Source organism: Callithrix jacchus, chromosome 19 (assembly GCF_049354715.1).
Source record: "Callithrix jacchus isolate 240 chromosome 19, calJac240_pri, whole genome shotgun sequence".
Taxonomy (NCBI): domain Eukaryota; kingdom Metazoa; phylum Chordata; class Mammalia; order Primates; family Cebidae; genus Callithrix; species Callithrix jacchus.
In genome coordinates this window covers 41,503,493-41,518,741 of record NC_133520.1, presented here as the reverse complement: position 1 = coordinate 41,518,741, position 15,249 = coordinate 41,503,493, and the positions used below count along the sequence as shown (strand labels likewise).

The window sequence follows — 15,249 nt, the reverse complement described above, 5'->3', positions numbered from 1 at the left end:
AGAACACCCTTGCCTTGTGTGTCGAAGGCAACCTCGTTAAAATATGAATGAGGCCAACATTTGTCAGGAAAATAGCCCAACTGAATTATTGAGAGAGCCTGGTGGTGCTCCTTTCCTAGACCCTGAAGACCACTTTCCAGGTGATGCAACAGGTGACGTGACCGCAGGAGAGGGAGAGGAAGAAGTTGTTTATGGTGTCATCTAACTTTGGAGTACTGCAAGCGCGCAGAATCGAGTTCAAGAACTGGTTTGCCTGTTTTTTGCAGTTGAAATGTCCCCAGAAAAAGCACCCGGTAGAGAATTGCCCTTGCATTGAGGTGCATGTTTGGTGTGTTTGCTGGTTGGTCGGTTTTTGTTCTGTAGAATGGATTGCCTCTTGACTGCAATGCTTAAAATTCCTTGTAAGTTGACTGGCAAATGAAAAATTCCCCGTCGTTATTTTTGTTGGCTTAAAAGATGCAGGAGAGCAGAAATACTGCAGGCCAGGAGTCTTAGGCAGTTGTAAACTTTTTTCCTTGTCTTATTTATAAGTTTCTAAATTTACAGTGTTATATCTTGGGTAGAACAGATTCCTCATCCCATATCTGGGAATTGTGTAGAGGGTATAGGAACTGCCTACCACTTGAGTCCTCTGTTGACTTCTCATGTGAGCCTGGAGGTGAAAGGAGGTGGGTTAACATGCTGAGAAAAGTGGAGCGTGATATAGAGGAGACTAAGCCACAAAAGATCCTAGAAAACCATGGCCCTTTTTAAGTAAATAATTTTCTGGATTTAAACTTTTCGTGTTCAACTGAACACCTTTATTTTTCAAGACTCTCCTAGCCCTTTTACTTTTTTGTGCACTCTCCCCTATCTGAATTTGATTTGTTTTTTATTCATGAAGGCTCTTACTGTCTTTTATAATATATTCTGCTCTTGAGATCAGTGTGCCTTTTATCCTAGAATATTAAGCCCCTTTATAAATTAGGAGTATACAATGGCCAGAAGCCACGGTTTCAGAGCCTAAAAGAATTCGTGAGAATAGAGGAAGAGAGTTTTAACTTTTATATGAAAATGAAAATGCATTTTTTTGGCATATAGTGGTCTTCTTTACACTTTAGGCATTCTGTGAATCAGGAAAATCTTTGCTAATTGTGGTTGATTGGGAAAAGCTAGAGATGGTATTCAGTATTTTCTAAGGGTGGACTTCTGAATGATGTTAAAATATTAACTAATTAACAAGATCTTATTTTTCACATCAAGTTTGTAAAATAGGTAGTTACGGAAGAAGCAGACAGGGAAAAGAATAAGTGGCCTGTCCAGAAAACTAAAAATATCTAGAATTTGTAGATCAAAATCTGATTCACTATCTTCTCTACGGAATAATTTCTATATTTATGTCTTTATATTGTTTTTCCTGTGAACAGGAGATGAAGCATCTGAATGTTTATCAGAATGATAAATAGTTGAATTATTAGACTTTTAATAAACTTGATCTTTTATGTTCTTTTGAGGGCTTTGAGTGTTTTATGTCACTATTCAGCAATCTACCATTACTTATTAATTTTGACCTGGTAGAAACCACAAGGATGAGTTAATTGTCCTTTCTTCTTTAAGGAATTTAGAGTATTGTAAAGGAGATATAAAACAGTGGTAACAATTCAAGACAAAATAGCAAGGTTTTTATAAGAGCAGACAAGGATGCAAAGGAGGAGACTGTATGTAGTTGTCGGATCAGGAAATATTGAAAAATAAAAGGTGTGAAACTTGAAGGATGGGTAGCAACCACAAGAGTAGAGAACAGTTGGCATGAACAACATGGCAGGAATAGGGAAAGCACAGGTTGGATTTGGGAAATATCAGCTGGTCTACTATAATTAGAGTATAGCATAAATGAAAGGAGCCAAAACTGAGAGTTTGATTAGAACTTCCTTAGTCAGATGAGTTGTGGGCTTGGCTGAAGGGCTGAGGGGGCTCTTTGAGCCAGCAGAACCATTTGAAGTTCATGAAGGGGAACAGTGGGATCAGTTGTTTTAGAATGCAGACTAACAGATTGAGGTACCAATTTTGGTCTGTTACACTCATTTTTCTCATCAGTTTTGGTTTTTGAAACATTTTTGCTTGATGCCGAGAGTAAATTCCTTTCATCTTTGGTAATTCTTCCTATTCATCAGAGAAGCCTTGGATGAGGATTGCTGTTATCTGTGAAGGCCTAGTATATCAGCTATCTGGTTCAAACTCTGTAAATATGAAAATTGAAAATTCACCTTAAGGTTGCCCTTATATTCATGGTTATAGGGACCTCTTGCCGTGTGTCCTTGTGCCTCTTTGTTAGATTGTCACCTTTTCCAGCTCTGATTGTATTTTTCCTGTTCTCCAGATTAGGCTGCTATGGATCATTTCTTCCATAACTTTGTCATATGCATGAAAATAATTCTGTCGGGGTCACCTGTATTAACTTTCTTCTCATGGAATAGTAGTGAGTAAGTAACTCAAAAGGTTACTTAGTTATGCATAGTGCTCCTAAATTATTGCTTGCTGCCTTCTCAGTGATTATGTTCCTCTGTACTTTGGAGTAATCTACCACCAATAAAACATGTCCTGGAGTTGCTTTCTGAGTCACGGGAATGAGCTTGTTCACATATTCCTAATTTACTGACACACGTAGCAAAGCGGGTGATTCGGATTCGCTTCCAGTGCCAAGACAGATCCCTGGTGTAGTCACTTTAGCAGTCTTCATTTTTCATGGATCCAGATTTTGTGCTTTTCAGGTTATCTTGGCTAATGAATTTTTATAAGATAAAAATATGCCGGTGTTTTATAGTGTAAATTCATTGTGTAAACAAGTTTCTACCAACTTTATTTATTATTTATTTTCTTACTCTGTCACCCAGACTGGATTGCAGTGGCATGATCTCGGCTCACTGCAACCTCCATCTCCAGGGTTCAAGTAGTTCTCATGCCTCACCCTCCCAAGTAGCTGGAATTACAGGTGTACACCACCACACCAGGCTAATTTTTGTATTTTTAGTAGAGACGAGGTTTCACCATGTTGGCCTCTTGATCGTAGCTGTTCTTGAACTCCTGACCTCAAGTGATCCACTGGCCTCAGCCTCCCAAAATTCTGGGATTATAGGCATAAGCCACTGAGCCCGGCCTGTACCAATTTTATTATAAATTAGTAACTATACATCTTCAGAGTCTTAATAGAAGAGAAACACTTTCTAGGACTCTTCAAATAAGGACATTTTTGTCTGAACTCTGCTCTTTTGACACCTGTCTCCATTAGACTCCTCCAACAGAGTGAGGTCATGCGGTGTAATAGATCAGACTTCTCATACATCTGCAGATTTAATTCAGACTTTTGAACAAGTTCTAGAATCACACATCTCCTCACCTAATGATTCCTTAATATCTCTGAATCAACATGTCCGGGAACACAGTTCTTCCCTTTTCTCCTTTTCATGCCTCGAATTCTTCCTTCTCACCCCATGCCACTGCCCAAAAGCCACCACTTCTGTTGTAGTTTCCCAAACCAGAAACCTGGGGGTGAATTTAAATTTCTCTTTATTATAAACTCTCCACAGTCAGTCAGCAGGCCCTGCAGAGTTTGATTTTGGTTGATTCTGTCTGAAAGCAACAGGGAGTTTGACAGTCCGTGGTTTAAGCTGGAAGGATACTTGACAAGTCCAGAGATAAACAGGCCCTGGATTATTAGTTCCCCAGCTCAGCTGTGTCATCAAGAACCAGGACTTTCCATCCTTTTACTCTACCGTCCTCAGCACGTTGGCTTTTGCCGTTGGTTTGTCCTCTCATAGTTGTAAAGTAACTGCCATAGCACCAAATGAGGTATCCTGTCAGCAGGATGTGAAGGAAGATGAAGATGGGGCCATTTTCTACATGCACCTCTATTCTTTTAATAGAAAGGAAAAACTTATCAGAGCCATGCTACTTCCCCCAAGAGATTATCTAGAATTGGCTCTTGTGCAACTGTGATGAAGCTGAGTAAGTGAATATCTGGCATCTCTAACCTTTACAGTGTGTTGTGGGTAAGGAAGGCAAGAAGTTGGAAATGGCAATTTGCTGGGAACCTGCGATGCCTGTCACATATTTTATTTTCTGGATATTGTTTAAATTGGTTACTTTATCCCCATTTCCACTGATGCTTCTCAAGTTCAGGCCCTCATCTCTATTCATATAATAGCCTCCTTACTAGTTTCAGTCTCTAGTATTACTCATTTTCATCCTCCCTCCATTCTGTTAGCAAAGTAACCTCTCTGAAACATACCAGGATAAAGTGTGATGCACTTTATGATGTGGCCCTTACCTGACAGTTAAAGATCCACTTCCCTCTTGTACATAACACGCTTTATTCTCACACCGTGAAATGTTTTAGTTATCCAAACAGGCTATATCCCACACCCCATATTTTATGCATGCTTGTCCTTCTGTCTAGAATGTCCTTACCCAGCATTGATCGCCTGCAACCTCCTGCTCCTTCTGGCTGTAGCTTAGTCTGATTTATCAGACTTGAGTGAACTACTCTGCCTTAGTTGTACTTCTTTTTTTTTTTTTTTGAGACAGAGTCTTGCTCTATTGCCCAGGTGGGAGCACAATGGTGCAATCTTGGCTCACTGCAACCTCTGCCTCAGGTTTAAGCAATTCTCCTGCCTCAGCCTCCCGAGTAGCTAGGATTATAGGTGCACACCACCACATCTGGCTAATTTTTGTATTTTTAGTAGAGACGGTGTTTCACTATGTTGGCCAGGCTGGTGTCAACTCCTGACCTCAGGTGATCCCCCACCTCAGCCTCCCAGAGTGCTGGGATTACAGGTGTGAGCCAGTGTGCCCAGCCCCTAGTTGTACTTTCCACATGTCTCCATTACTGCGTGTATTACCCTGTGCATCCCACTGGACTGTAAGTTCTTTGAGGGCATCATGCTGTTCCCAGTGTCTGGAACAGGCCTGTCTCTAGAGGGTATTCCATAAACGCCTGTTGAATGAGTGGCGTTTTACCTAGGCAGTTTTTTATTAGGAGAGGTGCCAGTACTTAAATGGCATGAAAAGATCATGTGATCCTCCTCTTTGTGCCAAATACCTATTACTGGGGTTTTTTTTCTTGTCCCTTTACTTTAGTGCATTTCTAGGTTTTAGCTTTGATTGTTGGAATAGGGTGACCAAATGAAAGGGAAGGGAGGATTAATAGAAATGGGACAGAAAAAACATCAAATATTTTTCTTAGACAGAACTTAAAAAAACACACCATGGGACTAGACTGAGGAAATGTTTTTAGTAAGTTTATTTCTTGAAGCTGGATCTTAATTACTCTGAAAGATAATCTTTCCGAAAACATTGTCAGTTCCTGAATTTTAACATAAGTTAACTAGTTAACAGGAATAATAGGAGCTGGTCATCTTTTTTTTTTTTTTAATGGTAAGGAATTTACCTTCATTTACTTGTATCAATATGCTTCTTGGGAAATAGTGACCCATGAGTGTAGCCAAGCCAAAGGACAGTTGTATATCTGCCCTCCGACCTGATTTATGGCATTGTCTTCTCTTCTTTTTTCTTTTTTTTTTTTTTAAGGGTGATGGGGGCGGCTAGTATGTGTGAGAAATGAATTCAGTCTCCATACTTATGTACATTGGTTTTCTATTGCTGCAATAAAAAGTTGCTCAAAACTTAGTGGTTTAAAACAACACAGATTTATCACCTCACACTTCTGTAAATCAGAGACCAGGTAAGCTAGCTCAGTTCCTCTGCTGTGGTCTTCACAAGCCCACAATCAAGGTGTTAGGCTCTGGGGGCAAATCTGCTTCCAGGCTCAGATTGTTAACAGAATTGAGTTACGTGTAGTTGTAGGTCTGAGGTCCCATTCTTTGCTGCTGTCAGCTGGGACCCTCTCTCAGTTGCTTCGAGTGTCTTGCAGTCCTCCGTCTTCAAACCGGCAGTGGTGTGTGGAATCCTTATGCTTCAGGTATCTCTGACTTTACCTTCCTCCACATCTATTCTACTCCAGCCACAGAAAGTTTTGTTTTTAAGAGCCCATGTAATTGAGACCCACCCAGATATTCCAGGATGATTTCTTGATATTGAGGTCCATAATTTCAATGACATCTGCAAAGTCCCTTTGCTATGTAACATGTTCACAAGGTTCTGGGAGTATTTTGGGGAGTCATTCTGCTACAATGCCATCTATGAAAGTGTTATATAAACCCAAAAATGTTCAGTTAAAAATTGTTTCCTCATAGCAATTCCTTGACTTGGCATAGAATAAATATTAACCTCCTAACTTAAAATGGAAAATTTGAAGTATTCAAAAAATAAAAATCAGATGTCAGTAAGTTCCAAGTATGTGACTAAAACCCCTTCAGACTTGCAGTGACATACTGTAGTGTACCTCAGTTCCATGGCCACATTCATAATAATGGATAAAGTTAACAGAACGTTTGAAACTTGATCAAATACTTTAAAAATACCAGAGAGCCTACTATTTAGATGAATTGTTTTATGGATGATTCCTTCTTTTCTTTTCTTTTTCATGCTGCCACACCCAGCTAATTTTTTTGTAAAGACAGGATTTCGGCACTTAGGCCATGCTGGTCTCAATACCCTGACCTTGTGATCTGCCCACCGCGGCCTCCCAAAGTGCTGCAAGGGCAGGTGTGAGCCACCACACCCGGCCAGATTTTTCTTAAGATGGGATGTGCTTGCACATTCCATTTGTTGACTGCCAAATTCTCTACAAGATTATTTGAATTCCAAAGCAACATTATTGTGCAAATATCAGCCAGTTGGTTAATAAAATGTAAAGTGAAAACTGCCCAAATAATCTTAAACTATAAGAAAGGCAAAAATAATAAAGAGGCAATGGAATGCATGAAAATAATTGTGTTTTAGTTTATCTGGAATGTATTTTGGTATAGATGTGACAGTAACTTAAAAACAATAAATTAAAAATCAACTAATTGGCCCCACATTATTTGAAATAAAAGTCTTTGTCCTCTAAATTGTGATATCATCCTTAATCCTAATACTAAATTCTTATCCATACAGAGTTGTTGATTCTAGCCTTATTGCCACACTCTTTTAATTATTATACTTTCACATTATATTTGGAATCTGATTAGGCCAGTTTCTCTTTATTATTATTCCGAAGTTTTCTTGGCCTTCATTTCCTCTTCTAGGAGTACTTTGTAAGGCTCTCTGAAAAAATTCTATAGGTTTTTTTTGTTGTTGTTTTAATTGTATTAAAATACATATAAAATTTACCATTTTAACCATTTTTAACTATACAATCTACTGTGTTAGGTATAGTCACATTGTTGTGCAACCAATCTTCAGACCTTTTTCATCTTGCAAAACTGAGACTCTGTACCCATTAAACAACAACTCTCCATTTCTCTCTCCCCTGAGTCCCTGGTAGTCATCATTCTGCTTTCTGTCTGTATGCATTTGACTAGATATCTCATTTAAGTGAAATACAGTGTTGTTTTGTGACTGGCTTATTTCACTTAGCATAATGTCCTCAAGGTTTATCTGTGTTGCAGCATGTATCAGAATTTCCTTCCTTTTTAAGGCTAATATTCTACTGTATATGTATAGACCATAAAAATCAAGCTCATTTCAGGTCCACTGATACTGAAATGAGCTTGATTTTTATTTTATTACTTCCACCTTTTGGCTGTTATGAATAATTCTGTGTGAACATGGGTTTATAAAAATAAAAATGTCTGTTCAAGACCTGCTTTCAGTTTTTTTGACTATATACCCAGAAGTCTATAGATATTTTTAACTGGGCATGCCCTAAACTTATACATTAACTTGCGAAGAACTGGTATCTTTTCTCTCATACTCTCCCCCCCATCCCCATTGATGAAAACAGGATTTTTTGTTTTTTGAAATTTTTATTCAGAAAATAGTTAAATAAGTTGATGCTAAACTGATCTATCTAAATTGTCTATTAACAGAATAAAGCTAATAAATAGGTAAAATACATGAGATAGTAAGTGGTGATAAGTGCTAAGAGGAAAGTAAAGCAAAGAAAGGGAGGGACAGTGTAAGTCAGGACCGTATAGCTGCCGGTTACTGCAGTTTCAAATAGAGTGATTAAGAAAGGCCTACCGAGAAGGCATTCCTGAAAGGTGAAGTATATCATGTAGAGAGGAGAAAGGGTTCCAGACAGAGGGTAAGCAAACACAAAGGCTGAAAGTCAGGCCACATGCCACCTGTTAAGTAAATGAAACAAGAGAAGTTGTTAAGGAATTTCTGATTAAAGTTATCAAGTAGATTCAGGAGGATCATTGAAAATAGAACAAGCAGTGCCGGAAAGGGGAAAACTTGGGATTCAGATAGATTCCACAAAAATCAAAAGCACCATTTCCTAATTTGTAACTAGAAAGGGAGTTAGATTGGGAACTAAAGAGAAAACAACAAGATTTAGAAAGTCAGAACTCCAAATAGAAGGGTGAAAGGATCAAGTGATAGGCAACACTTTTTAAAAGTTAGGACCATTCAACCAAAACCTGGTTTAACTTGCAAATTTTAAGAATAAAAACTCCTACAGATACACAAAGGCAAAAAAGTTACAAGGGGACAAAAATCAAGCTAAGTTCAGACTTCTCTTTCGTTACACCAAAGGCTAAATAATAAATAAAGTGGAGCATTATTTAGAGTATTAAAAAGGAAAAGATTTATGTCTGAATACTATAGCTTCTCCAGCTGTCATTCATGTACAAAAGGACATAGGCAATATCTAGATAACTCCGGGGGTTAAAGCATTACTCAAGAACTTAATGGGGTGGTTACAGTGTAAATACTCATTTAACATAGCTAAACCTTATGCATGTGCTTAAAAACAGGGCCAATATCCAGAATTACTTTTTGAAGAGAACAAGCATGATGCTTTTTAAAAATTAAGTTTTCATATTATATTGAACAAACCTTGGGTGAGAGAGAAGAGGTAAAAGCTTGTAGCAGTTCTATATAGGAGGACGTGTGTTGTAAATATAATTCGTTTTGGAAAATTACATTTGCGTGTATGGGTAAATTTTTCTCATTAAGATGTATTATTGGGAGAAAATCAGACTTAGAGGGAAAAGAGCAAAGAAGACATAAACCATATGGTATAAGAGAGAAAACAAAAAGTTAAATATGAAATGAAGACAAGGCCAGGCACTGTGGCTCAGGCCTGCAATCCCAGCACTTTGGGAGGCTGAGGCAGGTGGTAGTGAGACCATATTTCTACAAAAAATAAATTAGTTAATTAACCACGCCCACACCTGTGATTCCAGCTACTCAAGAGACTGAGGTGGAAGGACTGCTTCAGCCCAGAAGGTCGAGGCTGCAGTAAGATGTGATGTACCACTGCACTCCAGTCTAGGTGACAGAGCCAGACCCTGTCTCAAAAATAAATAAAGTAGGACAAAGCATATAAGTTATGAAATGACAGTAAATAAATTAAAATCCCGTATTAAGCTTAGTAAGTGTATTTGTAAGTGTCCTTTGCCTTACAGAAATTTTGTTATATGTGGTCAAAACTGTTTCGTCTTTTATAACCTTTCATCTTTCAGTCATTCCCTAGAAAGATTTTCCCTTGCCAAAAAATGATAGAAATATTCTACATGTTTGTTCTTAAGTGGAATGCCAGTTATCCCAATGCTGTTTACTGAATAATCCATGCTTTCCCTTGTTGATTTGTGGCACATACTATGTTTATGCTGTACTAAATTATCATGGTTATCTAGGTCTGTTCGAAGACCTTCAGTCTTGATTTCTTTAGTTGCCTCTTCCTACACCATTGTTAGATGTTAATTGTACTAATCTTCCAGCAAGTGTTGATATTGGAGATGTAAGTTTCTCTTATTCTCTTTCAGAATTTATTTTGCTTATTCTTTTTTCAAGTAAAACTTAAAAGCAATTTGTCAAAAACAAAAACTTCAGTGCAGTTTTAAGTGTAATGACATTACATTTATGAACAATATGGGGGGAAGAATTGATACCCTTACAATATTGAATCTTCCCATAATAATATCTTATTTTTTTTAGTGTGCTTGGTATACCACTGTACTAAGCCATTTCCTTATATTATTGTACCTTTTTAAGTTGATAAAATTGAGGCCTAGTTGAAAAACATGCTCAGTCATGCCATAGTGGTTAGTACAGCACAGTCTTGAACAAGAGCTCTTAACACTAAAATTTGTGCTCCTATCCATCATGCTGTATTTCTTTTTCTTCATCTCATCTCCTCCATATCCCAGAAATGTGCTGATTCTCTTTTTGTTTGTCCTTATATTACACCTCTCCGTGAACTCACTTCTGTACTCTATGGCATTCATGGATGTACAGTGATCTAAAAGCTGCCCTGCATCCTGAATCTTTTCTGTGAATATTTCTGTGATAGTTAATGTTATGTGTCAGTTTGAGTAGGTCATGGTACCAGTTTTGGTCAGACACCAGTCTAGATGTTGTTGCAAAGGTGATTTTTAGATGTAGGTAACAATTTTATAGATTTTGAGTAAAGAAGTTACCCCCCAAAAGATGAATGGGCTTCATCCAGTCAGTTGAAAGCCTTAAGAGAAAAACTGAGTTCCCCAAAGAAGAACAAATTTTGGCTCCAGGCAAAGCTGCAACATCAGCTCTTCCCTGGGTCTGCATCCTGCAGACCTGCTCTGGAGGTTTCAGATCTACCAAGCTCCCACAGTTGTGTGAGCCAGTTCCTTAAAATAATCACTTCTTTGCTCCCCTCTTCATCTAGCTTATTCTACATTCTGCTGTTAGAATCACTCCCTCTCTCATACCTGTCTCCCTGGTTAAAATAGGCTGACCATCTATACCTCAGCAGCTGAATAGGGCTGGAGAAAACAACCATACTGACAGATCTCACTTTAAAATGGTGACCACAAACCCCAAGAGGGCCCTAAACACTGTCTAGCAGTGCCTCGTCATTTCTCTGGTCAATTGACATTCCCACTCTCCTAGACAACTAGAGTATGTCATACTTTCTCCCCATTCCCTACTCGCAGCTTATTTTCAGAGATTACCTCACAGCTTATTTCACTGAAGGAAAAAAAAAAGGCAATTTTCTCATCCTTCCACCACCACTGTTTTACTGTATGTAGTCTGCCTTCTCTCTGATCATGTGGAATGAATTGTTACTGTATGTAGTCTGCCTTCTCTCTGATCATGTGGAATGAATTGTCCATGTCCCTATCTGAAATGAAACCTTCCACGATATACTAGACCCCATCCTCTCTCCTATCTATACGAGGACTTCTCTTTCAGAATTATCACCACTGTCTTCTGCCTCATCAGGTTTTTTACTTTCTACTCTATCACTCCAATCAGTGAATGAATATGCTATGATATTTTATAGTCCTCGTTCATTCAAACTGAGAATTAGTGATCTACTTTAGTATTTATCTCTATTTACCGTCAACCATGTTGTATCATGCTCTCAAGCTGAAGGTTTGTCTTTTAAATGAACTTCTTTAGAAATGCATTACTTTTAAGTCTAACAAATAAGTGAACAAGAACTGTTTTATTTTAATCTCATTCATTCTGACCTGTTGCTTTTTCATCTGTAGGTATCAAACAATAATATAGCAATAAAGATTTTTATATTAGTTCCTTTTCATGGTGCTGATAAAAACATAACTGAAACTGGGAACAAAAAGAGGTTTAATTGGACTTATGGTTCCACATGGCTGGGGAGGTGCCTCAATCATGGCGGGAGGCAACAGGCACTTCTTACATGGTGGCAGCAAGAGAAAAATGAGGAAGAAGCAAAAGTGGAAATGCCTGATAAATCTATCAGATCTCATGAGACTTACTCACTCCCATGAGAATAGCACAGGAAAGACCGGCCCCATGATTTAATTACCTCGCCCAGGTCCCTCCCACAACACATGGGAATTCTGGGAGATACAATTCAAGGTGAGATTTGGTTGGGGACACAGCCAAACCATATCGTTCTACACCTGGTCCCTCCAAATCTCATGTCCTCACATTTCAAAACCAATTATCCCTTCCCAACAGTCCCCCAAAGTCTGAACTCATTTCGGCATTAACCCAAAAGTCCACAGTCCAGAGTCTCATCTGAGACAAGGCAAGTCCCTTCTGCCTATGAGCCTGTAAAATTGAAAGTAAGCTAGTGACTTCCTAGATACAATGTGGGTACAGGCATTGGATAAATATAGTTATTCCCAATGGGAGAAATTGGCCAAAACAAAGAGGTTACAGGGTCCATGCAAGTCCAAAATCCAGGGGAGCAGTCAAACCTTAAAGCTGGAAAATGATCTCCTTTGACTCGAGGTCTCACATCCAGGTCACGCTGATGAAAGAGGTGGGTTAAAATGCGTCACATGATCCTTAATACTTATGTGCTAGGTGTTATTATGATTCCCATTTTAGAGTAGCACAGAAAATTTAACTAACTTTGCCAAGGTCACACAGCTAAAAAGGAGGCTGGGATACAAATCCAAGCATCCTGATTCCAGGTCATACCACAAACTGCATTACACTGCCTCTTATTAGAAGCAGGCTTGACCAAGGAGAAGGTCAAGTACAGCCTCTTGCTGCCTCCTCCTCAGTTCTAACTCTTCTTCAGTCCTGATTTTTTTTTTTTTTTTTTTTTAAGATGGGGTTTCACCATATTGGTCAGGCTGGTCTCGAACTCCTGACCTCAGGTGATCCACCCGCCTCAGCCTCCCAAAGTGCTGGGATTACAGGCATGAGCCACCGCGCCCAGCTAGTCCTGACTCTTACTCTGAACTAGTGCAATGGTTTAGGGCTCTCACCTGTCACCTATCAGGCTAGGGAGATCTGTTAGGATAGCAGAGAGAAGCAGGCCTCCAGAGGTGAGCAGCTAGTTAGAGGGCTGGAAGACACAAGCCATGGCTGGTGCCAAAGCGTAGTCTCTCATTATGTGATCTTGGGTAAATTACCTGCCTGAATATCCCTGATATAATTTACATGTTTTACATGAACTATTATGAAAGAAAAAGCTGAAAGTACATTTTAGAGTGACATCCACAAAATGAGTTATTGATTATGTATACATTTGTTGTTTTAACACTTATCAAATTGTGATTGTTTACGTACTTAATGAGTTCCTTATGGACAAGGACTGTGAATTAATCATCCTTGTATCCCCACTGTCTAGCAAAGTTCTGGACACACCACAGGAGATATGCCTGTATTTTGTTCAATCAAAGTTGCTTTGTGGCCAGACGCGGTGTCTCACGCTTGTAATCTCAGCACTTTGGGAGATCAAGGCGGGTAGATCATGAGGTCAAGAGATCGAGACCATCCTGGCCAATATGGTGAAACCCTATCTCTACTAAGAAATAAAAAATTAGCTGGGTGTGGTGGCATGCACCTGTAGTCCCAGCTACTTGGAGGCTGAGGTAGGAGAATTACTTGAACCCAGGAGGTGGAGGTTGTAGTGAGCCGAGATCACGCCACTACACTCCAGCCTGGCGCCTGGTGACAGAGCGAGACTCCGTCTCAAAAGAAAAAAGTTGCTTTGTTTATAGATTTGTTGGTATGCTTTCTTTTTTAAATGAAATTTAAACTGATGTACAATTTAGGGGAGTCTTTCTCAAATAGTGTCCTCAGTTTTTATCTTGGATTCAATGCATTGTACCAAGAAGACCTCATAAGGTAGTTTAACAGTGTAAACTTACATCAAAGACAGTTTCATATGAGATGGCTTTGTAGCAATTAGCCCATGGGCTCCACTAGTCACAATTGATTGGGGACTTTTTAACTCAGTAATTGAAATGTCTTCTTTTCGCTGAGCACCCTTTTTTGAGAAGTAAGTCAAACACTTGCTTTAATTCACTCAGCCTCTAACATGAACACTGATTTTAGTTTTTGAGGAGAAATGGTCATACTTTGTACTTATCCAGATTATTTAATACTGTCTTTCATGGAAGTCAGGCCCAGGCCCTAAGTGGTTATATTAAGTGTTTTAAGTTACAGACAAAAGAGATGGCATTTGTCAATGTTGCTTTCAAGCAGGAAGCATAAAATTTTATTAAACTGATGAGGCAAATCATTGACAAAAATGAAGTTTAATGAACATTCTCTATCTGAAGAATAACGTGACAGTAATATAGCACAATCAATTCATTTATGTAAACAATACTTTAAAATAATGAATGGAAATATTTAGGAAACACACAAGTAAGTACAATTACTTTTGGGCTCAATGCAAAAAAATGTTTAGCATTGAGGCAAGATTGAGCCCAACAGTAATTGTACTTATCTGTGTATTTATTGCCTTCCACATATTTTAAGAGGATAATTTTTCTACAGTTTTTTCTCTTCCCTTTTGTTATATTAATACTTTAGAATGCTTTTTAAAATTATTTTAAAAGGAAAGGGCTTTTTTTTGAGTCAGATTCTTACTTTGACAGTAAGGCCCGTCTAGAGTGCAGTGGCATAGTCACGGCTCACTGCATGCAGACTTCACCTCCCAGGCTCGAACTAACCTCCCAAGTAGCTGGGACTATGCACCACCACACCCGGCTAATTGTTTAATTTTTTTGTAGAGATGGAGTCTCACTATGTTGCCCAGGCTGGTCTTGAACTCCTGGGCTTAAGCAATTCTTCCACCTTGGCCTCCCAAAGTGCTGGGATTACAGGCATGAGCCACCGTGCCTGGCCAGAAAACCCATATTTATTGAACTTGTACATTTTACTTTCTTCTTTTCAGAATCTTAATAATAAAAAGTTTATATTGTTGCTTTAAAAAAAAATACTAGACGTTAGTGACACTGGTTGATATCAAAAGAGGTAAGTGTGTATTACCATCTTCATGGGCTTAAGGAAGTACAGGGCTGTAAGGTCCTAGTACCAAAGTGAGATGTGGTTCTCCAGCCCTCTGCTCCTGTCCCTCATGAATATGTAAGCATCCTTTTAAAACCACTGCCTTGCTTAAAGAGGCCTTTTACTGAAATCTATACTCCGTAAGGATATAAATCATTCTTGTAGGAGTCTTACAGTAGAAGCAAATTAACTCTACCATTGTTTGCTATTCATTTTGGTGAGTCACTCCTCTTGGTAATTTGACAGCAACTCCCAAAAATTCTTGAAAATTTTTAGATAACCAGAACTGATCTGCCTATTTACACATGCATACAACCTTCCCCAATATGTAGAACAAAATTTGAGAGAAGGATTATATTGCCGATAAATACATGTTGTGGCTACAACTACACTTACATAATCTTTGCTGTGGGACAAGCACTCTTCTAAGTACTTTAG

The 15,249-nt window shown here is 38.7% G+C and overlaps 1 protein-coding gene across 2 annotated transcripts in view; it reads left to right on the top strand.

Moving 5' to 3' along the window:
- DESI2 (desumoylating isopeptidase 2) overlaps positions 1 to 15,249 on the top strand; it is a 54,638-nt gene that overhangs the window by 806 nt on the left and 38,583 nt on the right. The gene's annotated exons all lie outside the window — the stretch shown is intronic.